We start from the raw sequence: 17896 nt of genomic DNA on the forward strand, positions 1-17896 counted from the left end.
ATGAGTCACTACATTTGCAATGCACCTTGCTTAAAAAGTTTGGAAATAGTACACAGCAAACTGACTGGGCAGGAAGCCAAATCCACAACTACAGGATGAAGCTTCTTGATTTTTTTTTATTAAAGATATTCCCCAGTACATGAATCAGTGTGAGATCTGTATCCACTATTTTCTTATCTGTGGTGTCATCTAACCCAGGACTGCCAGGAATTTACAGTGAGCTACATATCAATTATCCAATACTCCACTGAGTCAGCAGTCTATATCTCAATATATGTTTTCAAAGCATGCCTCAAAGGCTGTTGGGATTTGTTTTGATAGCATTTATTTTGGTCTGTTATTTCCACTTTGCCTTATGTATATTTTCAAAGGTCTTCTGTTGTTTTTAACATTTCCCAATTCTGTTTTAAATCTTTTTGCCTTCAGTTAATGCCTCACTTTTGAACATTAAGTTCTTATATGACTCTAAGATACCATTTCCCCTCACATTTGGAAATTAGCTGCTTCCTGTGCTCTTCTCATCATAATCCTTTCACTGTAGGTCACTACTTGAAAGTCTTTTAATTATATGCAATCAGACAAGTGTAATTTTCATTCTCCATTTTATTTTGTATACCTAAAATCAAGCTGCATACCTTTGTTATTTTCTTAAGGGCTTATTTATTCCACAGTTATTTATTGTTAGATGTTATTGTAACATCTAACTTCATTAAATTTTGCATTGTCACTTTTAATATTCAGCACCATCTCTGTCATGTATATTACTTGCATGCTGGTGTTACTTATGCACTTGGTACAAGCACATTACATTTCATGTTTCTTTTCTACAAGTAATGCACACCAGTTTCTACAAGTCAGTCCCAGTATAAAGAAGCAAAGCAGCAGTATGCTTGCCATTTTGATACAGCGAATTACATGAATTCATTACTTAGCTGATGTTTTAATCAGAATCTACTGGGATTTTACTTTTTTTTCCTTCAGAATTAAGCACATTTGAGTTTTGAGCTAAGGAGACTTACTGTTGTCCTAACACAAGTAAAATATTAGTTCCAGAAGGATAATAAATATGATGTAAAAATAGTTTGGATTTTATCTCTAGGACATTTATGTAGAGGTGATATGATCAGATTATGTGTCTATTCAAAAACACAGAAGTTGTCTCCTTCCATCTGATTAACTTTTAAGATCAATTACAAGGTTGCAGTAATTCAGGAAAAGAAGAATTTCTCCACCAAAATCAAACTGAGTTTTGGGAAACTGCTTCCATGCTGAGCCAATCAATGCAATAATATCTTATTTCAATATATTTCTTTTCAAACATCCATGTCTGTTCAGTGATGAGTATTGCACTGTAACTTGGTAACATCATGCAGTGTTGATATCTGTACATCTGTGACAAGTGTTAACTGTTCATAGAATGTCTCCATTTACTCCTAGTGTCATGCCATTTTCTCCAGAATTTATCCATGGTTATTCACAGTTAAACCTCTTTGTTGTTACTGCATTAGTCCATCCAGCCAATGAGGATAGCCACAAGTTTCTGCAGTGCCTCAGCTCAGATGAGGGAAGCCTGAAGTACCTCCTCATGATTTGCTTTATCCATGCTGTCATAATCTATGACTGCCTTGTTAGAAATGAGGGTGATACCACAAACACGAAGCCCACAGTGACAAGCAATAATAACCTCAGGAACTGTACTCATACCTACCAAGAAAAGAAGGTAAATCAAACATCAACATTAGAACGCATTTATTGGGCGTTATTTTCTTAAAATATTAAAGCATTGCTACATCATTTAGCATCCCTCAGTCTGTGTGAAATTCCAAAAAATATGGATTTTTTTTCCTGCAGAACATCAGCATTCATTAGGCTGCATGTTTTTTCCAATAAGAACAATGCCTCCTCAAATGAGGGGAATTTAACATGACTCATGCAACTTCAAAGTTCTGCAGTATTCCACCATATGTTTATCTGTCACATAGAAATATAACATTTGATAATTTGGTATGTTAAGACAGCAACAGTTCATCACATAAAACACACATAAAACCAAGTTCATCACTGACCATATTCAAGTGCAACTTACACCTACAGATGGGAAACAGAACATTTACCCCAGGACTGCCTCCTGTACTACTAATGGACAGAGGCAGCTCCTAAATGTTTTACCCCATGCATTGGTTCAATCAAATTATCTACGGTATGATCCCAGTAATTCTCATTGTGGATAATATATAATTATTCAACATGGGATGGGTAAGGCCAATCTATAAACAAATGGGATAGGTTATTTTGAGCACAAAAGGGAACTTGGATAGGCTTAAAATGCCCCCCAAGGGCAGCTAGCCTAGTATTTACCTAAGAACATACAATGATGAAAGAATATTAGATAGCAAAAAAACAGGCAATTAGAAGAAAAGATCCCAGAACAGAAATACAGATATAAGACTGTCAAGTAGTAACAGTAGGAAAATGCAGCAAGAAGTAAAGATAAACGATATATGCGATCAGTTCAGTAAATGGGAGAGGGCATCACTACAGGGAAGGTATGCTGCAGGAGGGAGTTTGTACAAATGAGTAAGAATAAGATGGATGAAGTAAAGGAAAGAAATGGTAAGGAAGACGTGGAACTGTGTGGGACGCTATCAGCAGGATATTAACTGATATAAAATGATTGGAAGTGCTGTATTTGTGGGTATGAAATTACTGGGGGTGATGGCATAGATTCAGGGGATGGTGCTATTTTGGAGGCATATGCCTCTAGGAATAGTTTCAGTTCTCTATGGAAGTTGTTGAAAGAACAGACGCACTTTAGCCATCTATGATGGAACCCCATATTGTAGGGACAAGCACTGAAAAGGAGTATTCTGTGCTTTTTAGTTTGTGGAAAGGAGTTAGTAGGGGTGTTGTAGAGTCTGTTAGTGATCTTGGGATGCAAGCTGGCAGGAGTCTATCAGAGATTCTAAGTGTAAAATATGAGAAGCTTTGGTCAATGATCAGTGTGTACAGAGGACAGGCTTACAGCAGGGTATTTCTTTAGGGGATGGGAAACCATCTGGCTTTGGAGAATGTTAAGCAGTATTGTTCCTTTCTGTAGGATAGGGTAATGAACCCGCTGATGTTGTCTGTGGTTGTTTGAATGGTGGCAGCTGCAGTAAGAAGGAGGTTGGACTCGAGTTGTGGAAGGACTCTTACCAGTTATTGTTCTGGCTGTGGGGCAAAGGAAATGGAACATTTTCCAAGCCCAGAAGAGGAGTGTATTCACTTTGGATTTGGTGACTTAGATATAGTGTGCTTTAGCTAGTTTATTTATTTATTTATTTTTTTACACTAGTGAGTTAGGTGGTATGATTCTAACCAGGATGTTAGGAATGGCATTTGTTACATAATTTTGAACAGAAAATTAGCTTTAATAGTGCTAAGACACTTAGTTACATTTAAGTAACTTTTGGAGCCATATCGCACTGCTTTCAAGATTTTGGTGTAAGATAGTCTTCTTTTGGAATGCTGACATATCAGTTCAGATCAGTGTATATACTTGTTCATGTTTTGACATCAGAGAAGAGTACCTCCCAGTAATAGGACACAGAAATAATAAACCATTTGGTAATAACAGCAGATCTGGATAATGCCTCCCCTACAGAGGAACTACTTTAGAAGAGTCAAACTCATAAAATATACTGCTATTGTGTCTTCTTCAAGTGCGCCACAGTGTAAAGGATCTACATTTTTACTACATAATAAACCATAATTTAATTTACCAATTGTTGGTGCTGTTTCTCTTGATTCTTTTTTTTCCATTTCACCTTGGATGTGCAACCACAAAGTTCATTTGATATATATTATATATCTACTTATAGATATGTATACATATATCCCCCGGATTCACTAATCCTCCGTGTAAGACTTAATAAGTCTTACTCGGAGGCTGCAGTTGAATGGTTTGACATCAGCGTGCCATGAGTATTCATGAGGGCACGCTGACTCAATCGTAACTCTTACACAGACTAAGTAGGAAAGCAGGGGGCGTGTCCAACTGCCGAGCAGTCTAAATGTGCATGCCCTTGCAAGGTTTTAAAAAGCATAATGTCAACACACAAGAGCGAGTTCACTCAAATGTACTTGCACCCAACACCACACTCCCTGACACTGTAAACCCCCATCACACTTATATAAAGTAAATAATTATATATATTTTTCTAAATCCACGATATAGCTGCCCGTATTTACGCGTGTGTGCGCGGGTGTGCCCATTGCTTAGCTAGAGTTAGCAATTCTGACATGGAAGAGCATAAGAAAGAATGTTTATGCACACCACACCAAATTGCGATAGCGTAATGGTAGAGCGTATGCACAAAGAGAAGGCATTCACAGTTCGAGTCCCACCCCCCCTTCTTATTTATGTTTAAAATCAGTATTTGAAATAATACCAGACATATATGATTAAAATTTTATTAAAAGCAGTTACATGGCCAATGTATCAGTGAACGAACTAAATATTTTAAAGGACCCAGATATATAATAGCCTGCTGTTAAGCAACGCTTTACATAGCTAAACACAGGTGCCCATAGTTTAATAGCGCTTTACCCAGCTAAACAAAGGTGCCCATAGTCTAATAGCACTTTACCCAGCTAAACAGAGTTGCCCATAGTTTAATAGCGCTTTACCCAGCTAAACAGAGTTGCCCATAGTTTAATAGCACTTTACCCAGCGCAATAGAGTTGGCCAAAGTTTAAAAGTGCTTTACCCAGCGCATTGTGTTTGCACGGACGTGCGTGCTGCTCCAACCAGGGCACCGAAGGGCACCATGGAGCAACGTAGAGCTAAGTTGCTTAAACGCAGCCACACCCCCTAGCCTGTCTAGACAGTATTAAAATAAAAGAATGACAAGGTTCGAACCCAGGACCCTGTGCATCATAATCAAAGTACAGAACCACTAAGCCATGACGACATAAAGGAAGCAGCCACTATTAACATTCATAAACTTATGAATGGTAGTTTAACAATTACTAAGCAGGTCTGCAGTCAGCCGAGAATTTTACAAAATGGCCAATCACAAAAAAGTGCGGGGAAATGCGGCATTTTTAAGCCCCATAGGCAGGAATACTCGCCATAACTGATTGTAGCTCACATTTGCAGTCAGAATGGCAGGTGCAGGAGAGGGTTCACTCTTCCGAGCGCAACGTTGGGGCATCGAGGAGTCCAAATACATGGTTTGGCTCCTTGTCCACCATCACGAGTCAAGACTCCTGCAGGGCCAGTTCCAAGGGATGGAGTACAAGGCAGAGGCTTGGTACTGGTTAGCTTGTGACCTCACCAGTGCCACGGGTGTTCCTCGGACTGGTGAGCAGGTCAGTCACCACCATGCAGACCTGAAGAGATGAAAGCAAGACCGCCTGAACCAGTGGATACAGGAGGCCCATGGGGTGCAGAATGCCCCACAACTGAGTATGTAGCCATGGAATGCAGTATGTAAGAATTGATAATGGAGTATGTTTAACGGATAGGTATGTCTCAATATTCCTTCATTTACTTTACAGCTGCAGGTGACTGTGCTATGAATCAGCAAGCCTATGCTGATAGGCTGCTAAGGCTGACCCGCCAGGCAGGTTAGTGATTATTCTGCATGTATTGTTATATAAAATATGGGAGAGAGCATGAAAGAAAGTGTTGTAGTCTAATAAAACAGCCATATAATTGCCTGAATAAGTCCTCTGCATGTACTGTCAGATAAAAACATCAGAGAGGCAGAAAAAGAGTGTAGTAACCCATTAAGAAAGGTAACATATGTCTGGAATAATATCTCTGCAGGCACTGTCATATAACATAAGTGAGTGAGCCTGAAAAAAGATTGTTCTAACCTATTAATAAAGGTATAATATGTCTTGAACATGTCTGCCATAAACACCATTAAAACAAATAAAGGAGTGAGCCTGTGGAAAAGTGTGCAATGTCATTAATAAAGGTCTAAAACCCAGAGTGTGTCTGTGTCACAGAGTCTGAAATGTTGTTGTACCCTTGCATTATACAAACAGTACTGTTTGAAAATGTGCTGGCAACCCAGAGTTATGTAGTCCCATATAAAGTGGGTGATGGAAGTGCTAGTAGCTGTGAAACATATATACAGTCCACAATAGTCAGTTACTGGCTGGCAAGAATAAGTAAACCTGGCACACATGTAGCATGTAATTATTCACCAGAAATGTGAGTATGTGTCAAGAAATGCAGGGTTCTGTACAAATCGAAGTGAAAATGTCATGTGAAAACATCCCAGATATGTAGATAAAGAAATATAAATGCAAACAAGAAATATGTAGCAGTAACATCTGCATCCTGGACAGTTAGTATGTCAGATATAGGTCAGGCATATATTGAACTAGCCAAACCCATGACACAACCTAATGTATGGTGGCAAGTGTAATAATACAGGTAGGGGATATACACTTGCAGTCACTGGGAATGTAGTGTAGACTAAAAGGTCATTATAAGATGTTAACTGAGGTTTTTCTACACCCTACCATATGTGCATAAACCATGCAATTCCACACCTCAATGGGTATGTGTAACCTTAAATATTTGTTGGGACATATGTCCTATTGTTTTATAATTATTTGCTTTGATGTTGATGCATGTGCCCTATTCAAACACCATGTTCATGGTGGCCTGTTGCTACCAAACATCCCTGCATGATGTTGGAATATCCACTGTCATTCAATATATGCATGTGTTATGCTTGCTGTTCAACTGTTGGAACCTTGGTGTGTTGGGTTAATGGGAATATTACTGCATGCTATTACAACTAATCTGGAATGCTGTTGTTTATGTTGTAATTAAACACACCTAATCACAGAACGTATGGGAAGGCCGGTCCCAGCGGACCCATCTGTCCCTCCTCAGTTGGCGAGTGCACCTGGTAACAGCGGCTCTGGTGCCCAGCCCGGGCTCCCCTCCTCCATTGGTCCTGTGCCACCTTTGGGTGAAAGCGCTGCAGGGGATGGGGCTCGTCCCCACCATGCAAGCGTGGACAGAGGAGGGCCACCTGTCACCCTTGCTAGGGTCCGGGCTGTGGTGCGTAGGGAGATCCAGTGTTCAGTCGCTGATCCCCTACACCAGCTCAAGGCAAGAGTGGCGCGTCTCTCGGGTGAGCCTGCCCGTCCTACACAGCCCTCAGCACAGCCACCCTTGGGGCTGTGAAGGTGCAGTGGTGACTGCCCATGGGTGGGGATCTCAGTTCCACTGCTACCATCTGTGGCTCATGGGCTTGCGATTTCCAAACATCCTTCCCTGTCAGTTGTGTTCACCCACCCCATGTGTCAAACTCCGCCCATGTATGCATCTTGTTTGTCTTGTCTGTTTACCTCCCCAACCTACCTCTCCAAATATACCTACTTCCTCTACCTCACATTCCACTCTCACCTGAAAAAAAAAAAAAAGGGCAATCTGTTCCCACAAAAAAAACACGCCCTATACATAGCTGCCCAATTCACACACATGTCCGCTGGACATGTAAACTGATAATTCTAATTGGCAGTACAACATATTTTGTTGTCCTCACCCCTCTCTCTGGGGTGGAAGGTTTCAAATTTCACACCAAATTTCAAACATATGCACAGCTGTTGCTGGTAAAGAAATGGGCAGCTATGGACCTTCCCTACACCCGTCCTGCACATCCCGAGCTTGTTTTCCTACTGTCTTCCCCTCTTTGTGCCCCCTTTTTCACCACTTTCTTATCTCCCCATTTTCTTTTCTTTCAAAGAAATTAGCGCGGGGGTTAGCGGGAGTAAGCACATTTAAGCAGTAGTTAGTGGGGGTGCGTGAGTGTGAGCTTGTGTGCGCTTAGCTAAGCATTGCTAAACGTTGCACAAACCCGCTTACAACTGATTAAAAGTGCCTTAGTCACTCTGTATGACAAGGCCTTTGTACTGCTCAGCAGCAAAATAAAACACCTTGTCAGTCTTGAACCCGGGACTTTGGACTCACCAGTCTGCATGAAGTACCACTATATCACAGCAGATATACAATAACTTGGTGCTGAAAGAAATATAACATGCATTACAATGAGTGAATGTAAAGGAAAAATAGGAAAGCCATAGGAATACTTTGCAATAACTACTGTTGTATTCCAGTTAATTCTCTAATTCAAAAAGCAAGTACATACTCCCATGTATCCAGTGTTAGCATTAGGAGGTGTGAGTAAACCTACACACTGAGAAGAATGTACCAGAAGAAGCAACAGTCAGGTTTCAGTACAACATGCATTTCACTGGCTACAACCCAGCTTCAGATATGAGACATATACCAACCTTCTGATTGAGACAACAGTGTCCACAGCAAACAGGCATGGTCCCCACCTTGCAAAACTGAAAGGGCTACGCCTACCTACCCTATCATTTTATAACAGTGTCCTGAAATCACAGTGAGAACTGCAATTACCACATAGCAGGCTGCATGCAATTACTAAATGGTGGGCACCAATTGGTGCAGAGGCCATCACATACACATGTGCAGATACCTAGAAAAGCAGCCTGTATCTGCTGTCCACACATGCAATAATATCATTGCAACAACTGGGAGAGACAGAGAGAGAGAGAGAGCACAAGCGAGAAAGACAGACAGAGACAGACAGACACAAACAGGCAGAAGGAGACAGACGCTGAAAACAAACAGCAACACATAGAGGAAACAAAACCAAAAAAAAAAAAATAAATAAAAAATAAAAAAACAACACCTACAACAGACGGAGGTGAGGAATACAAAGGTAAGATATGTAACAGATATGTATTTGGTGACATCCAAAAGATGTGTCTGAAGGATATTCTACATACTGTGAATCATCCATTTGTGGCAGCAGTCCGTATCTATATGTACATGCACATTTGCATAGGGCAAGGGACATATTGCAACTGTTAGTGAAGGCTGGACATAAGTATATTGTTGAAGGCTGCTATGTGCACATATGTATGTAGGTTGTAGTGTGTGGCATTGCAGAAAGCAAGCAGTGCCGGTATATGTCATGTGGTGTTAAATGCTGTGGGACTGAGCTACAGGCAGTGAGGCCTGCAACAGCTATATGGCCTGAGGACAGCAGAATGCATTCTGCACAACATTGTGCAATAGTATTACATAACTGTATGTCTCACAACTGTTGCATAATTGACATCCCCACCATGAAAGGTGGGCAGTATATGTGCCTATATGTGCAGCTATATGTACAGCCATGGATGTTTACATGTATGTGTATATATACATGTATATATACATATATCTATGTGTGTATAGATATATAGATATATATATGGATATATTTAGATATATATGGATATATATGGATAAATATAGATATATATGGATATATATGGATATATATAGATATATATATGGATATATATAGATATATATAGATAAATATAGATATATATATATATAGATATGTATGGATATGTATAGATATGGATAGATATGGATAGATATGTATGTATGTATGTATGTGTGTATGTGTGTGTGTGTGTGTGTGTGTGTGTGTGTGTGTGTGTGTGTGTGTGTGTGTGTGTGTATATATATATATATATATATATATATATATATATATAAGAGAGAGAGTGAGGGAGACACGGGGTCATATGTACTGCAACAGGTGCCTGTTGTCCAAGGCATGGACTGAACACCAGTGTTGATACCGCAGTGCCATACCCCATTCCAAAACACCTTACGCAGTAACTGCCACATAGGTGGTAGCCTGCCTAACACTGATGGTGTCAGAAGGGTACATGGGACACAGGTGGACAGTAGGCTCCCCTTTGATAATCACAGTGACAACAGTAGTAATGTAATCTGTCTACATGGTACGTGTCATCACAAAAGGTGTGTCATCTAGGGAAATATAGGTCGGTGTTCCCCTCTACTCATCACAATGCCCCATGTGGTATGTACCTCACATGACAACTACAGCAAGTGGAAAGGCCACAGGCATACCTAACAAAGAGTAATACTGCCCTCAAACACATGCCCTATGTAGACTGACTCACAAACCACAGCTAGAGTGCGTTGCATACTGCCCACCCAGAGGTTACCACTGCCGGACATACAGAGGTATGTCACACCCATAGCAGTCGACCAACCACCATGACAACACCTCACAATCCCTCTGGGCTACATGACCTAGGGCCCTAATCCTTGTCACCTCACTAAACAGCACATGCTGGAGGTACAGGTTCCTATCCACAAATATGCCATACTCTGGACTAAACCACCCAGCATGAACAGACAAGGCTCCTCATTAGCAGATGTCAAACATACCCCTGATGATTGTTTTGGAGATAGGTAATATGCCCTGGGAGTCACCTCTGTGTATCTGGTTGACAGGAGCAAGTGAAATCACATTACATGTGTGTCAAAGGCCAGGGTAGCATATGGCTAGGCTGCTCTAGGCCCTAGGGCCAATAGCGTATTACCTACCTATGACGCAATGCACACACACACATGTACTCAGTGCAATACCAGCTATGTGAGGTGGAATGAGTGTGACAGTGACTGTGTGCAAGGTTTGTTAAGGTGTGATAGCTTAGTGTGAGGTTGTGTCTGTCATGGTAGTTTTTGTCCTAGGTGTGAGGCCGGAGAAAGATGTGTCAGTTATTGGGATGCAGACATAGTATGATGGCATATATTGTGACGTAGTTCCTTGTGTACGACTGTGGTGTCCCAATGTAGGCTGAAGCAATACATGTATGCTCAGTAAGTGGTACTGCTGGTGACTCCCACTCACATATGAACTGTTGTACTACCTGAAGCTGTAGGCCTAAACAGCACAGTATGGTGTATGTTCACAGTCCCTGGTAACACTGTCTTGTGTGTTTCCTGTAGTCTGCACAGATTACATACCACAGGCATAGGTATCTGTAAGTAGGGGCACACAGTACTATAAGGTACACAGGTAATGCTCATCTGTGTCGGCATACATCTTTGTGTTGTATGTATGTTTGATGCGTGTTTAATGATGCCTGTACCATGCCTGCAATGACATGTGTGTTACAGGGTATGTGTGTGTACCTAGCAACATGTATACTCTGTTACAGCAGTATGCCAGATATATTAACAACCGTGAATATATGTTAGGTAGGGGTATGGCATCAAAGACTAGGGTGGTTTACCGGTAATACTGTAAATGTACATGACATTCACTGCATTGGATGACATATTTCTTCATGCATTAGCTTGATATATACCCCCGGGGCAAGGTTGTGCATTGTATCCCAAACAGTGTGCCGACTACTGGTGTATACTGGTGTATTATATGGAGTGTTGCAGGCACTGTCAGCCAGTTGTGGGCTGAGCACTGATATGTGGTATTGAATGTGTGTATCCCCTGATAGACAGATAGATGCTATATATGGCAGTTAAGTGATATCTGTACTTCATAATGTTAAGTGTGCCACATGACATGCTCACACATATCATTTAATTGTCTTCCAGGGTTATGGCTCATCAATGTAATCCATCGTATTCAGCTGCGGAGGAGTAGAGAATTCTGAACAGCCTGGTGCAGCACTATAACCTGCTTTTTTCCAGGGCCAGCCAGCACCAGCATGACCATACTGCACTATGGCAAGACCTTGTTCACCGGGTAAATGACATAGGCATGCATAACAGGACATATGAGCAGGTACGCCATCACTGCAGTGATTTAATTAGACATGTCCAGCGGCATGCGTCTGATATCCATAGGCAACAGCTTGCCACAGGTGGTGGGGCGGCCATACATCCCCCCCCTCACCAGAGTGGAGGAGCTGTGCTGGGGCTGGCATGTCCATTGACCATCACAGTAGACCACGTGCACATGGCTCTGGCCAGTCCCAGTAGGGACATGGGTCCAGTCGTCATACCTCTGCCTCTGATGACAGCACCCAGTCAGGATTGGTACCCGATACTGTCCGTAGCACCCCTGCCAGGCACAGGTACTGTGTTCATGGCCAGAGGCAGTGATCTGTACAGCCTAGCAGGTATAGTCTGTGGCTGTCCCACAAACTACCATATATGGCAGCCACATGGTGGAGCTGTGTGCATGCAGACACACACACATTAACCAAATAACTAGGGCTCACACATACACACACACAGTACATCCACATTGGCCCATGCTGTACTGTTGTCCCTCTCACACACACACACACACACACACACACACACACACACACACACACACACACACACACACACACACATGTCAATTGGATGGGTCAATGTCAGGCTCTGGCAAACAACAGAACGCCCTGTGCATATGATGATACCTGTGTTGCCTCCTGTCATCTGCATCATTGACGGAGGGACAGGCTAACATGGTGCTGATGCACAGGGTGACACTATAGCAGTGTAGCAATAATAGCAAGTTGTCAACAAGGAAGTGTAACAACATCCTTGTAGGTATATCTGAGCAGACATTATGCATCAAAGCTCTGATTGTCAATGTAGCATTGTTTACACCACTGTTAGGTCTGAGTATGTATTGTCCACCCATGTGCCACCTGGCTGAAGTGTAATGTGTTGCCAGCATGTGTTAGTGAGTGGACAGTACGTGTGTGAGGTGCGCAGTACAGATTAGCAAGTGTACATCTGTGAACATGGTGGGTGCGCACTGTCTGGATGTACGTGCATAGTGGACACATGGGACATGTGGCATACCCTGTTGTACACATTGTTAACATCTCATAGTATCTTTCGATGGCCAGTATGCATTCTACTACAGTTATGTACTAACATGGGTAGACATGTGTATGACATGGGTTGACACTATGCTGTGGGTGATACCGTTAATATCTGTCAATGATTTGCAGTCTGGTAGTATACACAACCTCAATAGCATGACTATAAGCAATCATTGGATGATGTCCTGACAAATGACACACAGTAGTAGGGAACCCAGTAACAATTGGATCCTTCCGGTGCTACACTATAACACTAACCAGTGGTAATGACCGCCACCCATTCCTGTGACCACACCTGTTTGGCATATAGCCCCCTTAGGTACGTACAGACACACTAGTGATGTGTCCTTCCAAATCTGGAAATGCATGGATTGGCCTACAATGCATTCCCTGGATGGGACGCATATCTTACACAAGGGTATCATACAGACAGATACCTGTTGTCTGTTACATGCTGTATAGCAGTAAGCCGACTATGGCATAGTCATCCTCATGTACTACACATACTATCCTGTCAGTACCACACAGGTGGTAGCCCTCAACCTGTATGTTGGGTACCAATGTGTACATACAGCCTCATGTTATGTCATGTGTCCCTTGGTATTCACATATCCATAGGTATTGTGAAGTCCCAAGGTGTATCACATAAGACATTAGAGGCCTGAATGCATATCCACAAGGCAGTCGTACACCTATAAAGACTGTCCATTTTTGGCAGTCTTTGTTGTGTATGACCATGTCTGACATATACCCCAAGCATATACCCTCACTCACACTACTCTTAAGTAACTGTCATGGGTGTGTGTGCCACAGATGACCTTGGCCACAGAACATGACAGTGGACGGCCTTGCCACATACATACATATGTGACCTACGATCTGAGAAGCAGCGGCACAACCTGTCAATGGAAACAAATGTATTTATGTAGTATGCAGGCTTCACACCTATGTACTGATTGAGGGGACATGTACACATATATATTAGCCACGCAGATACCTGATGTGTGCAATGCACTTACTGTTGTAATCATACTATGTCATACCATAGTAAAAGCAAAACCCACACCCAGTCAGCATTTGCAGGATTCAAACCCCTACCTAACTATGTTATGATACTAGAGAAAAACACATTAACATGGCACGCTATTTTCTTTAATGGCTGGTTTCCCTTCTCCTGCTGTATTTGTAGGATGGTGACATCATCACACTTTCCAAAAAGGAATGTAGCTCTTTTAGTGAGTTTTCCCAGTCTGCAAAAAGGGGACATCACTTGAAAGAAACTGCACACATACACACTCACTGTTTGCAGGATTCAAACCCCTACCTAACTATGTTATGATACTAGAGAGAGATGCAGTAACATGGCGCACTATTTGCTTTACTGGCTGGTTTCCCTTCTCCTGCTGTATTTGTAGGATGGTGACATCATCAGACTTTCCAAAGAGGAATGTACCTCTATTAGTGAGTTTTCCCAGTCTCCAAAAGGGCACTCCTTTCAAAGACAATTGCACACATACACCCCTCACCCCCAAACACACAGTTTGCAGAATTCAAACCCCTACCTAATTATGTTATAATACTACAAGAAGACACATTAACACGGCCCATTATTTGCATTACTGGCTGGTTTCCGTTCTCCTGCTGTATTTGTAGGATGATGACATCATCAGACTTTCCAAAGAGGAATGTACCTCTTTTAGTGAGTTTTCCCAGTCTCCAAAAAGAAACACCTCTCAAAGGAAACTGCACACCCTCCTATACACACACTCACTGTTTGCAGGATTCAAACCCCTACCTAACTATGTTATGATACTAGAAAGAGATGCATTAACACAGCACGCTATTTGCTTTACTGGCTGATTTCCCTTTTCCTGCTGTATTTATAGGATGGTGACATCATCAGACTGGACATGGTGATGTGTATACACTTTGTTTTATGCCATTCCAGGAATGGTCCATGTGGGTCAGCAGGTGTCAACAGCTTGAACAAGACCTCAGAATCCTTAACTTGTGTGATCTATATGTGGACACATTGACATGCCATCATATGTCAACACATATTTATGCACAGCTTGTTGGTTTTGTGGATACTACATGTGTCTGGGATGTTGATAAAGGGCTATTCAAAGTCTATGTGACACATGTGTAGATGTGTTCATTGATGTATGTCCTGGGTGGCTGCCTTGCAAACAGTCTAGCATGTTTGGGAACCATGATCCGCACATGAACATACCACAGTTGGTAGGGTTGTGTGTATGTCAGCTTCCAATAGCTCTGTTTATGACTGCAACCATGATGGACTCCATGACCTTGCAGATCAGACTTCATAGGTGTACTGAACTTGACTTCCCATGGTGTGTTGTGCACCAACACTTGTGGGGAGTGCCATATGTAGCTGTGACACATTCAATGGTTCCACATCCTGTGTAAGGGGTGAGGCTCAGCTGCATGATCTGTTTGTTCTGTACTTTGTGCATGACACATATTGGGAATCAATGTATTCCACTTGCTGCCATGCTTTTGGCAGTGGGGGTAGCTGCTCATCCATTCTACATGTGATATCTCCTGGTATGATGATATGGACTATTGTCAGTGAGAGATAGGTATGTACATATGGGCCTGTCTGTCATGATGTCGGCATTGTCACTCAGGTACAGTTGGCCCTGACTCAGGACATATATGGGTGTACATTGCTATTTATGACATAGCTGAAGGAGGTGTCATGATTCAGTCTGGACTCCTTCTCAGCTACTCTTTACAAAACACCAACGAACATGAGCACTAATCCCTGTTATACTCTTTTACATGCTTAACACCCTACTGATTCTTTGTGATCAGGCTACAGAGTATGTCATGATAATATCCTGGCATGTCCAGGGGTCGGTTTCGTGTGTACTCTTCAATCCAGCTGGTGGATATTGTGATATTGACACAATGTCACATCTGCCTCATGTACAGACAACCCTCTCCTCCTCCCGACAAACTCAGATATATGCGTGACATACAGGGTGCTGAACTCTCTCGGCCCATGACTGGCACATTCTATCAGGTGGTGAAGGTAACCACACACACCACATATCAGTCTCACATATCCTCTAGCAACAGCACTCAAACCACATTATCACACATAGACATACTCGGATGCTGTAAATGTACTCTACCCTCCAAAGCAGACACACACACACCTGCTACCCTACTACAATACCCACATATCACATAGTTCACAATGTCAGTGTGCCACACAGTCACTGCCCTTCGGGCTAAACAACACACCTAATACACTTGTAATAGGCGACACTTATTGTCAGACACACTGACGTACCACTCACCTGCCCTAACAAGGGAATAGTCACTTTGGGCTGTCTGTTGGGTGCCAGGATCTGCTGCATAATACAGGCAGTCAGGTCAGTCCAAAGCAAGTATAGGACTGGCACCATCATTGTCCATGCTGGTGTGTATAACCTCAGACGTTACTCCCTGGACCACATGACATGATACATGGAGGAACACTCTGATCATGTAGCCCAGGCCAGTATGACCCTGACCTTGTCTAGCATCTTACACCCACCAATTATGATGTCACAGTATACAGACACACATATCACATTTAACAGTTGCCTAACAAATTTGTTTAATTCATAGGGGATGCAGTGTCTGTCAGCCTATGGTGACATGCTCAACATGCCACGTAGCTTCACTATGGACAGCTTGCACCTGTCACCCTTGGACTTTCGTATGCTGGCTAAGGCTCTTGCTACCACCATAGTGCCTTTTTTAAGCAGGGCTCAGAAGACAAACCCACCTCCATAGACATTACAGGTTAAATGAAACTAAGGGTAATGCTGCTCAACAACAGTTGTGTTAACCTCATATTGCGGCCACTCAGGACTCTCCTCAGTATGGAGGATAGTGATATCTGTGCACTGACAGATGCCTGGTTCAGGCTCGCTTATGCAGTCCAGCACTACCAGGTTATGTTTCATACCATGCTGTCTGACAACAAGACTTGGAACAGACAACACAACTAGGGGGAGTATCCATATACATCACAGATACACACACCTCCGGGTTAGTAGCACTGCACAAAGCATCACAGACCATACATATACAACTACCATTGTGCAATACTGCCTTTCAGTTTGTTGCCTGCTACAGAACACACTCTCAAACTCAGGAACCACACTCGGCTTTCATGGGAACTATGGAGAATATGAAGGTCTCCACAAACACCATTATATTGTGTGACTTCATATACACGAATAGTGACTGGGGATACTACTCAAGTCCCGACACCCTCACCCAACAGTCGCTACAATTTGTAGACTCATATGCTATGGCACAACCAGTCAACACAACCACAAGGGAGAATACATATTGGACCTGATCATCACCAACAAGGGGACTCTGTGTTCCACACCAGCGATATACCCCTCATTGGTAAGGTCAGAACATACATGTATCTCACTGGACATACATATACCCTCCACACACCCATCTTGAGTAATCTTGGTGAACTTCTCATGAGCCAACGTCTCACTTCACCGAAGCAAGGTGGTATCCTTCAGAGACCCTGAGACAGTGGCAAATACGGCTCACACTGCTGCATCCTTTACATACACATTCTATGGACACCTAGTGGACTGCATGGCTTGTGCTGTCCCAAATAACAACAGGACTCACTACTCCAATGGCAGGGGACCTGTCTGGTAGACCCCAGCCATTAATAAGCTGTACAATGTCAGGAAGAAGCTACTACATAATAGAGCACAATCCCAGACTGGGAAGGCATCTGTGATCTGTACTAGCAGACAACTACAATCACTCATGAACTTTTCTAAGGGCCGCTTCTACCAGACAATTGCAACAGACACGTAGAACTATCACACGGCCTTCTTCGGTTATGTCAGGAACCTGGGTGGACACTCACTGATATGCTGTGAGTTACTGCATACTGACTATTCCCTTAGAACTGCTCTGTTATTAACCTAAACAGTTTACACCTACACTAAAAAGTGCAGCACTTGTTCCAAATAGCTTTTTCTTCTCAAAAAGCTCAGCAGTTGTCTTATAAGCATATCCCTTGTCTTATAAGCATTCTCTTTGCAGGTCAAGCACTCCTATATTATACAAATCTCTCACTAGCAAACCCCCCCCCAGGAGTGCCCACTTCCCTGCTAAGCCCACTACTTTTCTGTCT

At 42.5% G+C, this 17896-nt stretch overlaps 1 pseudogene; it reads right to left on the bottom strand.

The window, feature by feature from the left end:
• Positions 1 to 964: 964 nt before the first annotated feature.
• Positions 965 to 17896, bottom strand: part of LOC122808566 — a 791543-nt pseudogene continuing 774611 nt past the window's right edge.

This window comes from Protopterus annectens, chromosome 8.part0 (assembly GCF_019279795.1).
Source record: "Protopterus annectens isolate FY-2018-M chromosome 8.part0, PAN1.0, whole genome shotgun sequence".
Classification (NCBI taxonomy): domain Eukaryota; kingdom Metazoa; phylum Chordata; order Ceratodontiformes; family Protopteridae; genus Protopterus; species Protopterus annectens.